The sequence below is a fragment of the Anguilla anguilla genome, chromosome 4 (assembly GCF_013347855.1).
Source record: "Anguilla anguilla isolate fAngAng1 chromosome 4, fAngAng1.pri, whole genome shotgun sequence".
Lineage (NCBI taxonomy): Eukaryota > Metazoa > Chordata > Actinopteri > Anguilliformes > Anguillidae > Anguilla > Anguilla anguilla.
This window is the reverse complement of record NC_049204.1, coordinates 52,783,952-52,800,324: the sequence shown is the minus strand read 5'-3', so window position 1 is coordinate 52,800,324 and position 16,373 is coordinate 52,783,952. Positions and strand designations below refer to the sequence as shown.

The 16,373-nt window shown below is 39.1% G+C and overlaps 1 protein-coding gene across 3 annotated transcripts in view; it reads left to right on the top strand.

The window, feature by feature from the left end:
- Positions 1 to 698: 698 nt before the first annotated feature.
- Positions 699 to 16,373, top strand: part of ctnnd2a (catenin (cadherin-associated protein), delta 2a) — a 263,725-nt gene continuing 248,050 nt past the window's right edge. Inside the window, exon 1 of one of the 3 annotated variants that reach the window (XM_035416162.1) lies at positions 699 to 976. The gene's annotated coding sequence lies outside the window, so the exon portion shown is untranslated. The remainder of the gene's footprint in view (positions 977 to 16,373) is intronic. The other 2 variants (XM_035416165.1, XM_035416163.1) reach the window with 2 other exon arrangements.

Here is a 16,373-nt window from a genome sequence, read left to right as displayed (position 1 = left end):
GCGCATCGGGAATTTGTTCTTTCAGCAAAGTCGGTGGAAAAAGTGATATTACCAACAAAACTCAAAGGATCTGCTTGACAGCTGTGGGTCACTCAAACTAACTGAATCGATATGCAAGACAACATCATCTCAAAGGAAACTGACCCACTGCTAGCTTGTTTACCATTAACAATGTTTTATTGAACATATAAGAAATGGCACAGTTATATAAAGACAGATTCTGTCATGTTGTCAGTTAGTATAACCCTGAGTGCCTAAGACTGATATACAGCTATATTTTGACTAAGATGTTGGTGAAAAATGAGTGATACATTACTGCCATGGTAACAATATAATGCATGGAGTTACAATATATTTACTAAAGCAAAATATCACCCATATCTTTAAAAAATTTTTTTTTTTTACCGCTGCTCTCCTAAAAAAGGTTCAATTTCCATTTCTACAGCATTTCCATCAAACGCCAAATAACTACGAATAGGCATATGTACATAAAAATGAGCTTCACTGACGTTGTGCATTATATCAACGGCACGCAACAGGCAGGCGTCATTTCTGATGTTTACACTAAAAGTCATGGGTCAATGTCCATCAGGCGTTGGTCGAGTGAGGCAATAAAAATCACTCACAGAACATTTCCAGGAGATGTCGCTGTGCGTTCTCCTGGCAGCATCAGACGCAAAATGCAAGGTGCTTAGATGTGCTTGTCTGGCAACGAGGTTGGTACAGACCGGAGTTGAGCACGAGAGCTGCTGCCTCTGTAGCCGTGCGCACCGCAGTCATCCAGTCTCCCTCTCGTGCAGGTCAGTTGTTTCCCCTACTCGGCGGATGCATATTTTCCTTTTTCGGCCAACGTCCAGCGAATGGTCCATTTCTGTACCTCAAACAGGGCATGAGAGCACAATTCTACTCTAACTGAATTTCGGACAGTAATAGCTGGGGGAGTCGAGGAAAGCATTGTTCCCGAGGATTGCATTTGGTAAGTGCAATGTCATTCCAGCTGCTTTTATTCGGTCTCATCTACAACCGTATACAGAATAAAAAGAGAATGACTGACGACAGAACTGCGCCAATATTTATGCCTGTCAGACCTTTTGTTTTTGCTGTTGTTGAAGTAGCCTTATGTCATGTGCATGTTCTAGGTTTAAAACGACTTTACGATGGGATTGGTTGCAGGCAATAAAGGTAACAGCTCTGTATGTTAAGTGGAGTACAAATAGCCTATTTGATAGAGATTCTCCAAAGCAGTTTTCTTCATAGCAAATACGTATGACTTTCCTGCCTATTGACCTAAATTTCGAATCAGTTACATTTTTAATGCAACTGTTTTTGTGCTGGCTTCAATATCATAAGCATTGTTCTTATGGCATTACTGTTAGGGGCGCCGTTTGGTTAAGGTAAGATGAAATTCTGTATATTTGGCTTGTATATAATTAATGACTGGGAAAGAAGGCGCATCTCCATTTCGTACCCTCGGTCTATCTGTAATGTGTTTGAATCGATAGCATTCGCTAGATGGAGGCAGGTTCATTTTGGAGGCGCAGTTTATGTGACGGACGCTTGTGCGTTATCGTACGGTATTTAACAAAGTGCCTCCAGTGCCATTGCATCAGTACCATAGAAGTATTCTCATTGCGTGAGTGCGATATTTTTATAAATCTGTTTTGAAATTTAATGTTTTTGCTGCGATATCTGGATAACAGGGAGCAACAACCATTTTATTTTATGCAGTTACACCTAAATTGTGGCACGACATACATTCTGTACTTAGAACGAGTATGCACTGCTGGCTAGATGTCTAGCCGAACAACGAAATATCGCAAATACAGTTGCATTTTGGACTATTTTGTAATGGTACGGAACATCAGCGTGCCTATGTAGTTGAGTTAAGTTAACATAAAACATCCTTTGATAATTTATTAGACGCTTTATTTTTTGGCGTTAATTGTATTGCGGGGGGTATCTGGTGACAGCAAAAGAATTAGCATGTAGAACCGGTGGTGAGACTGAAACACCCATGATATACATATTATGTAGCACGTAGAATCGTTGGTGAGACGGAAACACTCAGAATATCACACGTCTTCCACCCACAGAATCGATCAAGTTCAGAATTTCTAATAAGCCCCCTCCCCAAATAAAGTTCTCCTAAAATGGAATATATGCCATGCCTGTAGTACTGCATGAGGTTTAAAGAAACCTATGGATGGCAAACGAGGAATAAAATCACTCAGTTAAATATGCGGTCTCAAAAGAATGACAGATGTCCTCAATTTTTAAGTTTTATTTTTTGAATTTATGTATTGCACAATGCCTTGACTACAGTGTATTTCAATGAGTGGCATATGTTGTAAAAATTGTAATTCTCAGAATCAAACTACTCATTATTTTTATTGTTTGAACTAAAATGCACGTGAAACAAAATGTTTTCTTGTTCTGCATGTCCGTTTGAACTAGACAGACGTTGCATACTGCACATTTGAACAGGAGTGTATGAGTATGGCTCTGAACTGCTTTATGGCATGCACAATGCTGCTGGTTGCCATCATTTTTGTTGGTAATGCTGTGAAAGAGAATGGTGGGTACATTTACATATTTATATTTTAAGAAACTTATTTGTACATTCTTGAGGTGTTTTTTTTGTTATATTTATATATGTTATATTTAGTTTTGTCATATTTTTCCCATGTGATAAAGCGGGTATGAAGTATGTGCATGAAAGTAGGCACCTCTAATAAAATATGTATGATCAGGTAGTTGTTTATATTTAACAACAAATATTGACCTTGCAAAAAAAAAAAAATATTATTAATAATAATAATAATAATAATAATAATAATAATAATAATAATAATAGATAAATAAATAAAATAAAAAAATTGAAAAAGTAAGCCTTTTTCAAACATGATGTATGAATAATACACATATCTACTATATTTGTGCTAACTTTATCTTTAATTATGAATAACTAACATAAAAACCCATGTTATTACCACTTTTAGGCCTAAAATTACTATTAAGACAGCCTGAAAAGGCATAGCCTGCCGTACAAAATCGAGATCCTCCTGAAATCCTAAAATGTGCAGAAAAACATTTGCCATGGTTGTTTTTCTATATTTTTGATAGCCTACCCTAAACACATAGGAATACTCTACTAGCTTGTGAGAATTCAGGTGTTCAAAAGCAGTTACGATGGTGATTAAGCCATTTTGGAAGTGCTATATTGGCCTAGCTTACTGTAACTTTTAACGTGAGCTAGATGTGGATGGTGCGCTATGCATATAGTTGCTTCTAAAACGAGTCCATAGACAGTGTATTACTATAGCTTAAAATGAATTGCATTTGGCTCATTGGTATAGGCCTGGACAAAACAAACATCTAATTCAAAGAGAATGCTCTAGCTGAAAATGTCGTTATGACTTTGTACTGTGTTTGTTATAAGTGATAATAGTAATTCTAAATGTAGGCTACAGGAGAGACATACATACACATAAATACATGCAAACACACATACATTGTAGCAGAAAGAAACACATAGGCATGGATTTTTTCTTTACCATGAATCATAAATGAAAGTGTCATATTTTTAAATGGAAGTGCTTTTAATGGGGCACTGTATACTCGACAGACCTATTAATTGTTTGAGGCTATTGGGCTAGCTAACATTAATTTAGAAATGTGGTGTTGTAGGGTAGCTACAGTAGCTTAGTTAAAAAGTAGTTAACAGAAATGAGTATGGCGGTCAATTTGACTGTTCTCACTTATGAAAATCGATATACCTGCCGTGAAAAAGTCATTGTCTTGCCATAGTTTCCATATGACTGGTAACATTACCTACCATCACAACGCAGATTTCGACGCTTCATTTCAGGGCCATCATTACTGACATTATACATTCGGTTTTCCAGGTACAGTAGCTAACATTAAACTCGTCCAAAATGCCTGAAGTGAAAATCTCCGCAGTTGGGTTTATTTTATTTGGATTTCAGAAATATGAATGAGTTTACCACAAAGATTAAGCTATATGGTTGAAAAAGCAACAGTTTGAATTTTTTAGGCAATTCAGCGAGAAAGTCAGTGCAACGAGTTAGCGATTTGTCAGAGTTCAAGGGGGGGATTTGAACCGCTGCCTGTCACTTGTCCAAGGGTCCCATGGACAAGCGTGCTACCTAGTGAGCTAGTTGGGGTTAGGCAGTTAAATCAGCCACACACAATAATGGGTTGGCAGGGATCCAGTTAGGGTGTGACATTAACACCTGCCACCCACCAAATGCGGGTAGAATTGGGCAATGCCATGTAGCTTGTACACTCTTACTAGCTGCTTTGACCTTTTGGTAGCATTTTTATTTTTAAAAATTATTTTAGTTTACAAAAGGCATCTGAAATCGTTAAGTCAAGTTTGTGGTGATACTACATGATACTACAAATCCCACGAGTACTGGGTGCACGTTTTGTACTCATTCCATTAGCCAGCTACTTCACCCCTCCTTCTCCCTTCTTCTGTGGGAGAAGGCAAACTCAGTTGAAATTAAACAAGAGCCGGTCATGGTGCTGCATATACAAATGTGTGTAGGCATACTCACTGCGGCTTCAAAGTCTTTGTTTATTGACCCTAGTTGGAGAGCGATTCAGATTCTATGGTTCTACTATGTAATTGCGAGTCTTTTCCTACTTGTTAGCCATTCTCTTTACAGAACAGATTGTTTAGCTAATTCATAACAATTAAACTTAGCTGTTAACTTTAGCTGTGTCTCCAAGGAAAAAAAGCATCAGTCCCTCAGTCTCAACCATACCTGTGCCATGCGTTTCACCCAGGTTTTACCCAGCAACATACCTCATGTTTTGCATGATTGTTCCCTAACTCATCCCTAATAGGAAACAAGGTATTAACTCACAGTACATGGGTGTATAGGTGAACAGGAGCCGGCCCTCTTAGCACACATATAAGCAAGCCATCTTTTCAGAGAACCAGACAAGTATTTGTAGCATGCAATGATGACAAAATGGTTGAATTGAATGGGTTTATTGTACCATATTCTGTACAGGAGGCAAACAAGCTACATATGACATAATATGGCTTAAAAGTCAGTTGAATATGTGACATTTGTATTCAAGATCAAAATGTATCATGAGCAAATCAGTGAAGTTCAAAAAATGTGAGAAGTAGCTAATGACATTACCCAGATTGCATCTCAATGGATTATTGGATGCTTCATTTGCTTATGCCCTTCATTTTCAGATCTCTGGGTAAATTATTATCATAATCAATATTAAATTATTTTGGGCTGTAGCTGAAGTACCAGGCAGATTTCTTACTATCTGAACGCCATCTAAAGTATCACACTCCTTGGCAAACAAAACAAATTAAAACACAATTCCAAAAGGAATGGCCAAAAATGGTCAAGAAATCAAAGACATTCTTTTTTGAAAAGGTCCTGCATTTAGGGTGATCTTTGATATCAGTAAGAATCAGATATTCATGTTTGGCAATTCTGTTTTAGTTTGCATTTGGTCCCAACCACCTAAAAAGCATCCACATTCCAAATGATTTTACTACTTTAGAATTGTGTGTGTGTGTGTGTGTGTGGGGGGGGGGGGGGGCTCTGCCTGTGGCTGTCTTGTGGTGACTGTTTCTTATTAAATGTCTTAATGTTTGCAGTTCTACTTTGACTCATCTAAATCTTCCTGATCCCAATGCTGAAGGCTTCCCAGCAACAGATTGACAGACCATAACCACTGTAAATCCTCATCAGTCCAGCGCTTTAACTCTATTGCTCATGAGTCAACTGCTTTAATTCTGCAAGTACGTAGGGATGATTTTTGATTTCATGAATATCTGAATATTTGTTGCAAATGTATGTTGCTTGATAATGTTATGGTGCACCTTGAATGGTAAATTTAAAAAAAAAATGTTTTTTTTATTTTTTATTATTGGATCTTGCACAGAACAGGTACATTTAAGGATAGTCTACTTTTCAGATTTGTTTGTAAATTTGCAAATAGTTTTATGTTTGCCTGCAGTATTTGTCGAAAACACTTAAATTCAATGTTATATTTCAATCACGTGTGTGTGTGTGTGTGTGTGTGTGTGTGTGTGTGTGTGTGACCGTGTTAAGAGTCTTGTCACCTTGCAGCATGTTTGCAAAAATAGCCAGTGAAAAGAGTGAAATGGCAATGTGGCATACATTTTCTTTTCCATGGACACTTCATTCAGTACAAATGTTTCCAGGGAAATGTTGACCTTGACTAGGTTGCATAGTTACCACATTGCTAAATACAGTGAACACTGACTACAGACTCAGTTCTATGTTGTTTTAATCTCTTTTCCTTCTCCAAAGGTTTTAAGAGATTAGTACATCTTAATCTTCTCTTTTTATATTTTGGAAATTAACAAGGTCATTTCTTCACCAACCATATGCTGGGCATTAATATTTTTGACCAGCTAAATGCAGACATGATAGCTATAAAGAACTACATGCATTACAGTTGTAATGTTTTTGGTTAAATCTCTGACCAGGCTGACCCAAAGTTTGTTAACCGTGGATTATTTTGCAAACCATATCTCCCAGCTATGTTCTCTTGTGTTCTATGTTTATTTTTATTGTATTGTTTTATTTGCTGTTTTACTCATTGTGTGCTTAATAGACATTTTATGCACATATTACTGCAGATAAACTAGTCTTGGCTCCTGGGATACTCTAGCACTAATGCTTCTCAGGTTTGTGTGGCTGCTATTTTTTTTCAATGACGTGTATAATACACTGGATACTTGCACCTACGAGAACATGAAAGGGATTTTTTAAAGATATGAATTAAATATATACTAGACAATTTAATTATCTACTGTAGCTTGATAAGTTAGATGTTAGCCAAGTAGTCAGTTCTCTATTACTGAAGGCAAAAGGATATTAATAGCCTTTATGATGGCTGCTCATTGTTACTGCTAGTGGCCTACTAGCAAACTGTGAAATATTTATATGCAAACTATGTTTAAAACGGAGAGTGAATAATGTCAACACTTTCATTCACATCTTAAAGATATAATAAATAAATAGATATGAAACATATTTAGCTTACTAATTAGCTATAAAAGCTAGATAGAAAATGGCTTATGGTAGCTCACTATTTGTCATTACCTTCCAAATTACAGAATCTCTTCATGACATGTATCCTGATATAGTTTTGCTTGTTTGATCATAGCAGCAAGAGAAAGACCATTTGTGCTTGTACAACTGAATATAGGTATGATGCCATTAAGCATGCCCTTAAATTTGTCGCTTAAACTTAAATTTGACAGTGATGTCATTCTGTTTATAAATTATGATTTTTTGAGACCAGAACCTTTTAAAATGTGGATTTAGAGGATATAAACACAATCTGAGGTATTGGATTTATCCCTAAAATATCATTCTCTGTTAGCTACAGATCCATCATGGTCCTTTAGTGATATGTGATTGAAAAAGTTGTCCAGCATCTTTCATACCCCAAAGACAATAGCATGTATAAAACCATGAGGCTGGGGCGGGGCTAATAGTGCCACCACTGGGTAGGGATGCGCTACTGGATGAAGTGTAAGATTTGTGGAAAAGTACAGTACGGCAGCAGTGCAGTAGCAAGGTTGGATTGTATTTACTAAAATTGTGTTCACTAAAAATAAAATAAAAATAAATAAAATGGGCCGGTGCACTAAATACTGCACAAAGTATATCCAGCCTCACAGCTGGCTGTCCTTCCATAAAGTAGAAAAAATAAAGAAAAGTAATTCTCGGAAGGTAATGAAACTGCTTGCCTTAGATACCTGCAAGTTCAGCCCTTACCTGGACAAACCCATACATACAGGTTGGCTAAATGTATGGAATAAATCATTATAGTTTTGTAGATATAATTAGTCTGGCTGTGCCTTAGATTTTCAGAATGGTGCTCATTTCATTTGTGTTCCTCTCTCAGAGAAACTGGCATATTTTTGGGGAGTGGATTTGCTATGGCCTGACATCCTGTCTGAGGGGTCTACTTGTATCTCGAGAGGGTTCACAACACAGAATCAGGATACAATCTGAGCCTATGGGCTATCCAGACTTTGACGCATTTGTTGGTGAGTTTCCCCGAGAAACTCCTGAAATCTCTGTGGATTTGCTCAGCCTACAAAATAAGAGTCTGTTAAAATCCTTTTTGATGAGCAGGGAGTTTCAAGAACATTTTTTGTACACAGAGAGGAAAAATACGCTGTGTGAGTCTATCTGAGCTGACTTAATAGCATGCAAGGTAAATAGCAGTCCATCTTTCATTGGAATTGACAATACGAAGACTGAGGTCAGAGGGGGCTGGGAGCCTCCAGGGGGAGGGGGTGGGTGTGGGATGGTGGGGGATGTGTAGAGGGAGAAATGCACAAGGGCACATCAGACTGTAACTGTTAAGCAATGACTGTTGTATGAAAAATGGAATGGTTCGCAAAGAAATAGCATTCCATCACCCCCTTCCCTCCAATGTACTTGAAATCTGCAGTAGTGATTTAAATATTGTCAAAGGCTCCGTCCTTTTCAAAAGAACAGTATTAATGGGCACTGAGGTGAGTGTTGTCCAGAGAAGGTCTTTTATATCTGGTATGAGGAGACATCAGCTGTGGATCAGGATTGGCTGCTGGCATGGGGGAGCATTTGTAAGAGATCCAGAATCACATCGATGAACAGGCTTATCTGTAGAATCGTATGCTGCTGCTCTGGCTGGGAGGGATTTACTTTCAAAAGACTTGCGCTGCCTTGTGAAGAAAAGAATTTTGCGGCACACAGGTGCACATTAAATTGAAATTGGATGGGAACGTCTTTGGAACAGTTTGGATGAGGTCAGAGGCGGTGATGTCATATTGCTGGTAGATTCACACAGAGAAAGTCAGACCCCCTTTAGACCCTCAGAATTTCATGATATTACTAAAATCTGAATGAATGTAAATGATTCCTTCTATAATAATGGCTACATATTAAATATGTGGGCATACTATTGTAGTATTTGGATGAAAAAAGCTGTCTGAAGATTCATTTTTATGTGGCCTACAAGAAGCTTCTCATTTGTACATGTATACAGTACTACAGTTGCCATTCAAAGCACTAAGCGCAGTCATTGAGTATTGAACAAGCAGGAGATATTTAGCCACTTGACAAATTGCGTTGGAACATGATTGAGCATTTTCTATTAATTGCTCCCTGGGCAGCTGCATTATGTGGCATCGTTTGGTCCAGGACCCTTCTTGGTCGCTGGAACTCTGGCGGATGATCTGCTAAATGCGGGAAAGGCTCTCCTGGGAGCGCGGTGTTAGAGGAGGCTGCTGCTTCCCCTCCTCTGCCTTTCTCTGCATCATCGTTTGTCATCGTGCAGTCATCTGACTGGCAGCCATTTCCACCGTCTCTGACAGCAGACACCTGCTGGATGAGTAGTCAAGGGAGGGTGGCCCAGTAATGAAGGTGCTAACCTTCAGGTTTGTGTGTGTGCGTGTGTGTGTGTGTGTGTGCGTGTGTGTGAGTGTGTGTCTGTGTGTGTGTGTGTGCGTGTGCGTGCATGTGTGTGTGTGTGCGCGTATGTGTGTGTTTGTTTGTGTCTGTGTGTGTGCGTGTGTGTTTGTGGGTGGGAGGAGGAGCGGGATGTACCCATGGCAAAAATGATACTTATGTGGAAAAACAACATCTAAGCTTGGGCAGCCCTAGCTGCCTAGATATAACAAACAAAATAATCTGACAGCACATCTATGTGCAAGTTGCTGTAGTGTCCAGTGTGTATTGCGGGATGAAGAATTACTGTTGTGATGTTCTAATGCTGGTTCTGCTGATGTGTGGAATGGCTGATTTTTGCAAAGCTTTGTCTTCTGTTGCCCCTCGCCATTATCACCCTTTCATCTGAAAGAGGACCTGCTCTCAGGGGCTTAGTGTGACATCATATCTTGGTTGGCAAATTTAGCTTAGATCACCAGCTTAGATCATAGTACATCTTTGATTGTGTTTAAAAAAAAAACGTTCTGCAGGTTATTTAATAGACTCCTAAAAGGCCGGATAAATTAATATAATAAAAAATGGTTTTATACATCAGCTATCTAGCTAGTTACAAGTAATTAAACCCAGGTGCTGTCTCTCATCCTTGAAACTCACCCGCTGAATTCTGGCATGCTGTATTTAATTTATAGAATAAAAAAAATGTAATCTATGTTTTTGTTTTATAGCATTATACATTAGACATTTTTTTAATTTTGTAGATTTTTTTTTTTGTATCCATTCAAATTCATTGGGATGCAGCCTCCTCTGGATGACAACTGTTTCAGTTAGAGATGTGCGCAGAACTGCGTTTGAACTTTGCAGGCCACTGTTGTCCAACCAACGATTAGGTCGTGGCTCTCAGGCATATGTGGATGGTGAATAATGGTTGTGAGGCCAGGTCGCAAACCCGCAGATTGTTGTAAAAATCACAGTATGGTGTGCAGTGCTGTAATTATCATTGATTATTTAAATGGTACATTTTACCAAATGGACTGCTTTAGCATTTCCAATAAGGACTTAATAACTATATGTCTCCAGTCACTGCTCTGTTCATACCTGTCACCAATTTTGCCATGCAGATTAATAATTGGTTTGGCTGTCAAGGTCTCAAAAGGCTAATTGAGCATCAAAGGAAGCCTGCGTTTTAAGAGCCAATGATCATAATTTCCTGAAGCATGAATAATTCATCTCTGCGTTTCGGGTGGGGTTTTCGGCTTAAGCGTTCCTCTTGAAGTGGCCTGTATTAACTTTCTGTGTGCTATATTACACTACTTTTCTCTTACATATTTAAACTTTCACCTTCATAATTTAGACTTAATATTTCTAAGATACAAACGTCAAGGGTACTGCTAACCCCAGGATTCAATCAAAATGGGTCCTTGGCTCACACTTAATTGCAAGCTCAGTGTTCACCAAAATGAATAAAAGCAGTCGTTACTTCGTTGGAAAAATCTTAATAAAATGAGTAAGAGCTGTGTTGTTAACCACTAAATGAATTCCAGTTCAATGTGACAAGTTTAACACAGTGCTGTGATAAATAATGTTCTACTGTTTGAGCCTCAGGGTGTACAAATTATACTTTAAGTAATTTGTACACTCTTATATCCTTACAATGAAGCAAAACACAGTAGTGTAAAGTCACAATTAGCATTGTTTATGTCAACAATGCTTCTTTTTCTTCCATTCTATTATGTGGGTTTTGTGTTTTAAATATTGTGTGTTGCGTGGTCCCCTGTCATCACCTCTGGATTATGGGATTGGCATAGTCTAAAAGCCTTTAAAGAAACAAGAACATATAAATTCCTGCTTTCTGTTTTATGTCTTAAGTTTTCACCTCTGGAAGAAAGATAGTGTAACACATTGTGACCCATAGGAACATATTGCGACAACTTGTCGTTATCTCTGTAATCACCACCCATTGCTTTCTGACTGTGAGAGAAACTCCTAAGAGCTTTATAGATGTTACTGAATTCATGAATCCTAAAATGCTGCAAACCCAGTTCAATAGCTGCCTTGCTAGATCCTTAAATGGCTTTATAAATAAAAACACACCAATGACTAAGCCTTCGTATGGACAGAGCAGGCCAGTTAAGTGTAGAATATGGAGTGCAACGATGAGTTAGGGCTTTGCAATCCGAAATGTATCTCAAAGGCCCATGATACAGTACACAGTATCTAACGTATGAAGGCAGGGAGTTGAGGCATTCATGTACAACAGATCACCCTAATTAACAACAGGCATAAAAGTTGAAATGCTAACTAGTTAGTGACATTAAGCCTTAATATCCTGTGTATCGTGAATTACTGCTTTACAAATACTTTGTTTGATCTAAGTCATACTGTTCTACATGCATGATACAAATATGTTGCATCTCTTACAAAGCATGGTTTTACCTCGATATGGTCAAATATATGTTTCTGTCAGTAATGTTTTCTTGGCAAGAAACTACCAGCTATGACAAGAAACAGTCTGGAACTACAGAGAACTACATTGTCCTGATGGATGACATCAGACATCATACTCTAGTTAAGCTCTTTGATTTAGTAGATGTAGCCTCTGAATGCATGGTTGTTCGTAGTGCAGTGTGAGCTCCGTCTCAGTTTTCCAGAACAGTTTGAATGACTGTGATCTGATGAATGATAACAAAAGGTAAATTGCTTTTTTTTTTTAATGAATCATTGTTTAACCAAGCAGAGCAATAACATATTCATATTTATAATAATGGCTTGGTAAGAGACAACATCATGACTAACATGCTGTAAGGCGATTAGAATCAGCAGCAGCAAGCAGCTGAACACGACCAAAGCACCAAACACAGGTCCACGCAAATGCATATACAGATCAGTGAGGTGAGTAAAATGAATCAGCAGAATGATACATATTCATTCCAGGTGTGCCAGTGGAGTCTGGCCTTTATCTTCTCCATCTGTTTAAGTGTGAAGACGTGGCCATCCCCTCCACGGTAATTGTTTCCTGGGTGAATTCTCTCTCTCTCTCTCTCTCTCTCTCTCTCTCTCTCCTCCCTCTCTCTCTCTCTCTCTTTCTCTGTAATGCTCATAATGACTAGGTCATTTTGATATAATTGGTTGCTACTGTAACTGTTCAACCGAAAAGAAAAAAAAAAAACATTTACACACACTATCCATTCTAGCATAGTAGATCATTGGCTCCTTGTCAGCTACTGTCGTCCCTGGACAACCACTGGGATTAGGTTCCTGAAAACCCCTGTGATGGGAAAACTACATTTGACACAACTAAAATTTGTGGGTAGTATGGGGTTTGGTTCCACAGCCACAGTTAACACACATCAAAGTCATCCCATAAGCAAGTTGTGACACTTTTCAACATAGCCACTGCATGTCCGTACTATATGTATTTGTAGAAACAGATACAGTATAGGCCAACACACATAAACATGAAATTCCTCACTACAAACCTCTACAGGAAAGAATATGTCACCTTTTTGAAAAACTGAGAATAATAGATGTGTGGTTTTTAGTGAGATGGGTGGTATGCTGTGATCTGATCAATGCCACTGAATCTGAGACTGGCTGGAAAGTACTTGCAGTATATTAAGCACATATAATGAAATTGATTGTTTTTATTTTAACATTATAATGTATTAACCTTCGTATTTATTTATTGTCTAAATTAATGTTGATTGAAAGAATTAAATGAGGTTAACTCAAACTACTCAATCTACCACAAGTTAATATGAGCATCTAAAAGCTATTGTCTGAAAGATCTCATTTAGATTGCATCACATTTCTTTTATGTGTTTAGTGATCAGATTCTGACTCGTATTTCTCTGCAGGATGCACAGTGGTTATGGGAAACGTGGTTTTGCAGAGGTGTGTTGCTGCGGTGTTGGATATAGTGAAGTGGTGGGAAAGTAGGTACAGCCTGCAGAGGTGTTTAGTTAACAGTTCTCTCATTTTGAGGGTTGCAGGTAGCTTGATCCACCACTGGGGGGCCTATGAGGGAAAAGAAAAGTTTGAGGTATGGGCACAGGGAGAAGAAGCTGTCAGTTTAGCGCTTTCCCAAGTGGAGAGCCTGTGCAGGAGAGTATAGTGCAACGATAGATATGAGCCATACAGAGCAGTGCCCTCTTCTGTAAAGTAGGCTTGCTCCTGGGTCTCGGATTTGATGTGAGTTACAGTTGGAAGCCAGTGAAGAGAGACAAGGATGGAGAAGACAGGTATATTTTGAGAAGCTGAACAACAGCATTCTAAGTGTGTGGTGTAGTGGTACAGGACAGGAAACAATAAGTTGCAGTAATCTAAAAAGATGTTCTATGTTAAGGAGTGAACAACAACAATAATAATAATAATAAGCATATTTGACTCCCAAGAGAGTGGTAAAGCTGGAGTTCTGGTGACTTTTATTCAAGCCCACAATAGGTACACGCATAATGTGATTGCATTATAATCAAATTGTATTTTTACATTGTTTGGTCATTTTGGTCTGAGATGTGATACCACTAAATACCATGTAATAAACAGTACATAACACAATGGCAATTATTCTCACAGTAGATCCTCAGCTCTTTGGCATAAAATACTCTTTTGGTTGATAAATAGCCCAAAACACTAAACTCTGTTTTAACAATGCTTACCTTTAGAGGAAAGTACACTTTTCACACGGTGTGATATTTTTAGATCTTCCAAGCGGTAGCACATGAATCCCAAAGCAGTATGAGGCCTTGTGTCAAAGCTGTTTGGCAATTACTACTCTGAATGGCAGCTCAATTTTGTGCAGTGGAGGTGAGGCAGCAGAGAAGAAACCGGTGAAAAAGCATTCTGCTGAAATCTTACAGCTTCATGTGTAGACCTTGAGAAAGGAAATTTCCAATGACCGAAATGGGATCACAAACGAGACATTTTCTACAAATTATGTGCATGTTTTTGCACAAACATTTCACACAGTTATCTGCAAACACATGCACGTGTTTCTGTTTTCCCTTTGCAAGTATTATAAGTGATGGTGAGTGTGTGCATAATATCAGATTTGCCATCAGGGGGGGACCACCAGTAAGTCCTGGGCCCTGGAGGCGGGGGGGGGGGGGGGGGGGGGGGGGCAACGGTATATGAAATTGTAAATATTATTGTCCCGCGCCAAGGAGTAAAATGATAATATAATTTTGTCCTGGGCCCAGGTATTTCACCTGCCAGCCCTGCGTAATATCATTACACATGTTGTCTACTCCACCTGTGACAGTTTCGGTGCATAAGACACGTCATTATTATAAACAAGGTTAGATAAATTTGTTGAATACATGGCTTATGACGACTTCCTTTCAGTGTTTTTAGGCAGAATAGAGGCCCTCCCTCTGATTTTACCGTGCCTTGCTTGCAGCACAACGGGACGCCTACTACAAGGCCTAATTGCTGGCCAGGATTTGAAAGTATAGTCACGCCTGCTGTCTGGAGGTGGTCTGCTCGTCCTGGTGAATAAGAGATTCCCCATCCGTGAGCCCCAGCCGCTAGCTCTGCGGTCAAGCCAGCAGGGGTATCCCTTCATGGAGGGCGAGTGAACACTGCGGGCATTTCTGCTAATTCCATTTCTTATTCATTTTTAATGAATTAATTTCTCCATTGATCTGTGAGCTTCAAAGGTAGGCAGTGAGAGGAGAAAGTAAGGGATGAGGCAAAGCCATAAGTCCTAATTTGTATGTATGTATGTATGTACCATGTTTTGTAAAGCGTCTTTGAGACCATGAAAAGCGCTATATAAAATAAATGTATTATTATTATTATTATTATTATTATTATTATTATTATCATAATATCTCATAGTTGTAATTTATCTCATGACTCATGCCAAAGGGACTGCGTTTTTGAAGAAGTCGCTGCAAACTCCTCCACTCAGGGTTGGTTCGGCTATGTGGCAGACTCGTGAAACCTTAGAACAAGAAATTCCCAGAACCTGTTGTCCAGGTGAAACAGGAGGAAATGGTGCCGGAGCTAAGGGTTCCGTCTTGTGCTAAAGGTTCCTGTGGCGGTGGCCTTGGTCCCATCTCAATGAGCCCTCCTCTTGTTTACTGAGAAGTGGTCATGCAGGACTGAGTAATGGTTTCCATGGCACCCGTTCCACAAAGCACAGCTGGTTTTTGCTCTGGGATGCTGTGAGCTGGAAACGGATCTGTCCGTTACGGGCAGAAAGGGCGGAGCATGGAGGTCAGCGGCTCCTGTGGATCCAGTTCTCAAGTGAGCCCCTGTGTCACAGTGCACACGCACATTCGACAAGTAGCGTTGCAAGTATCCGAAAGGTGAATGAACAGTTAGCAGGTTCCGAATGGATTTTGAATCCAGAAAACCACCCTGTCAGAAATGAGGAGATTCAGTTTTCTTATTCCTGAAAAATGGATGACAGAGCGAGGGGTGGGAGGAGATGACAGGAGACCATGAGGGTAATTGGTGAATGTCTTGCCTCATGGTGGGTGGAAGGAAAGTGTGATCAGTTGGCTGAGGAAGTATAGTAGAGGGGAAAATGAGCAGAGAAACTTGAGAATTTGGCTTGTAGGCATATCAGCAGCCACTCCAGTCATGCAGTGTTGGCATTCTATTCCTGAGCAGTGTTATGGTTGCGCACAGTACAGTATATGCTTATTCCTGGGTTGCTTGTGCTAATTTTATGTTATTAGTTAATCCAGTGAGCACTAATAGGTTTACTTGTTGCTACTCCAGTGCATTTAAAATTAGGGCTCGTATGGACATGCTTATTTCATGCCTCAGTGTTCCCTTATTTCAGGTGCATGGACATAGCTGGTCTTTCTTAAAAGATCGGTAGCTCTTAAATTTTTTAAAAATGTTTTTTTTTACATATAATTGGTAGACGTCGACGCTGGTTTATACTTC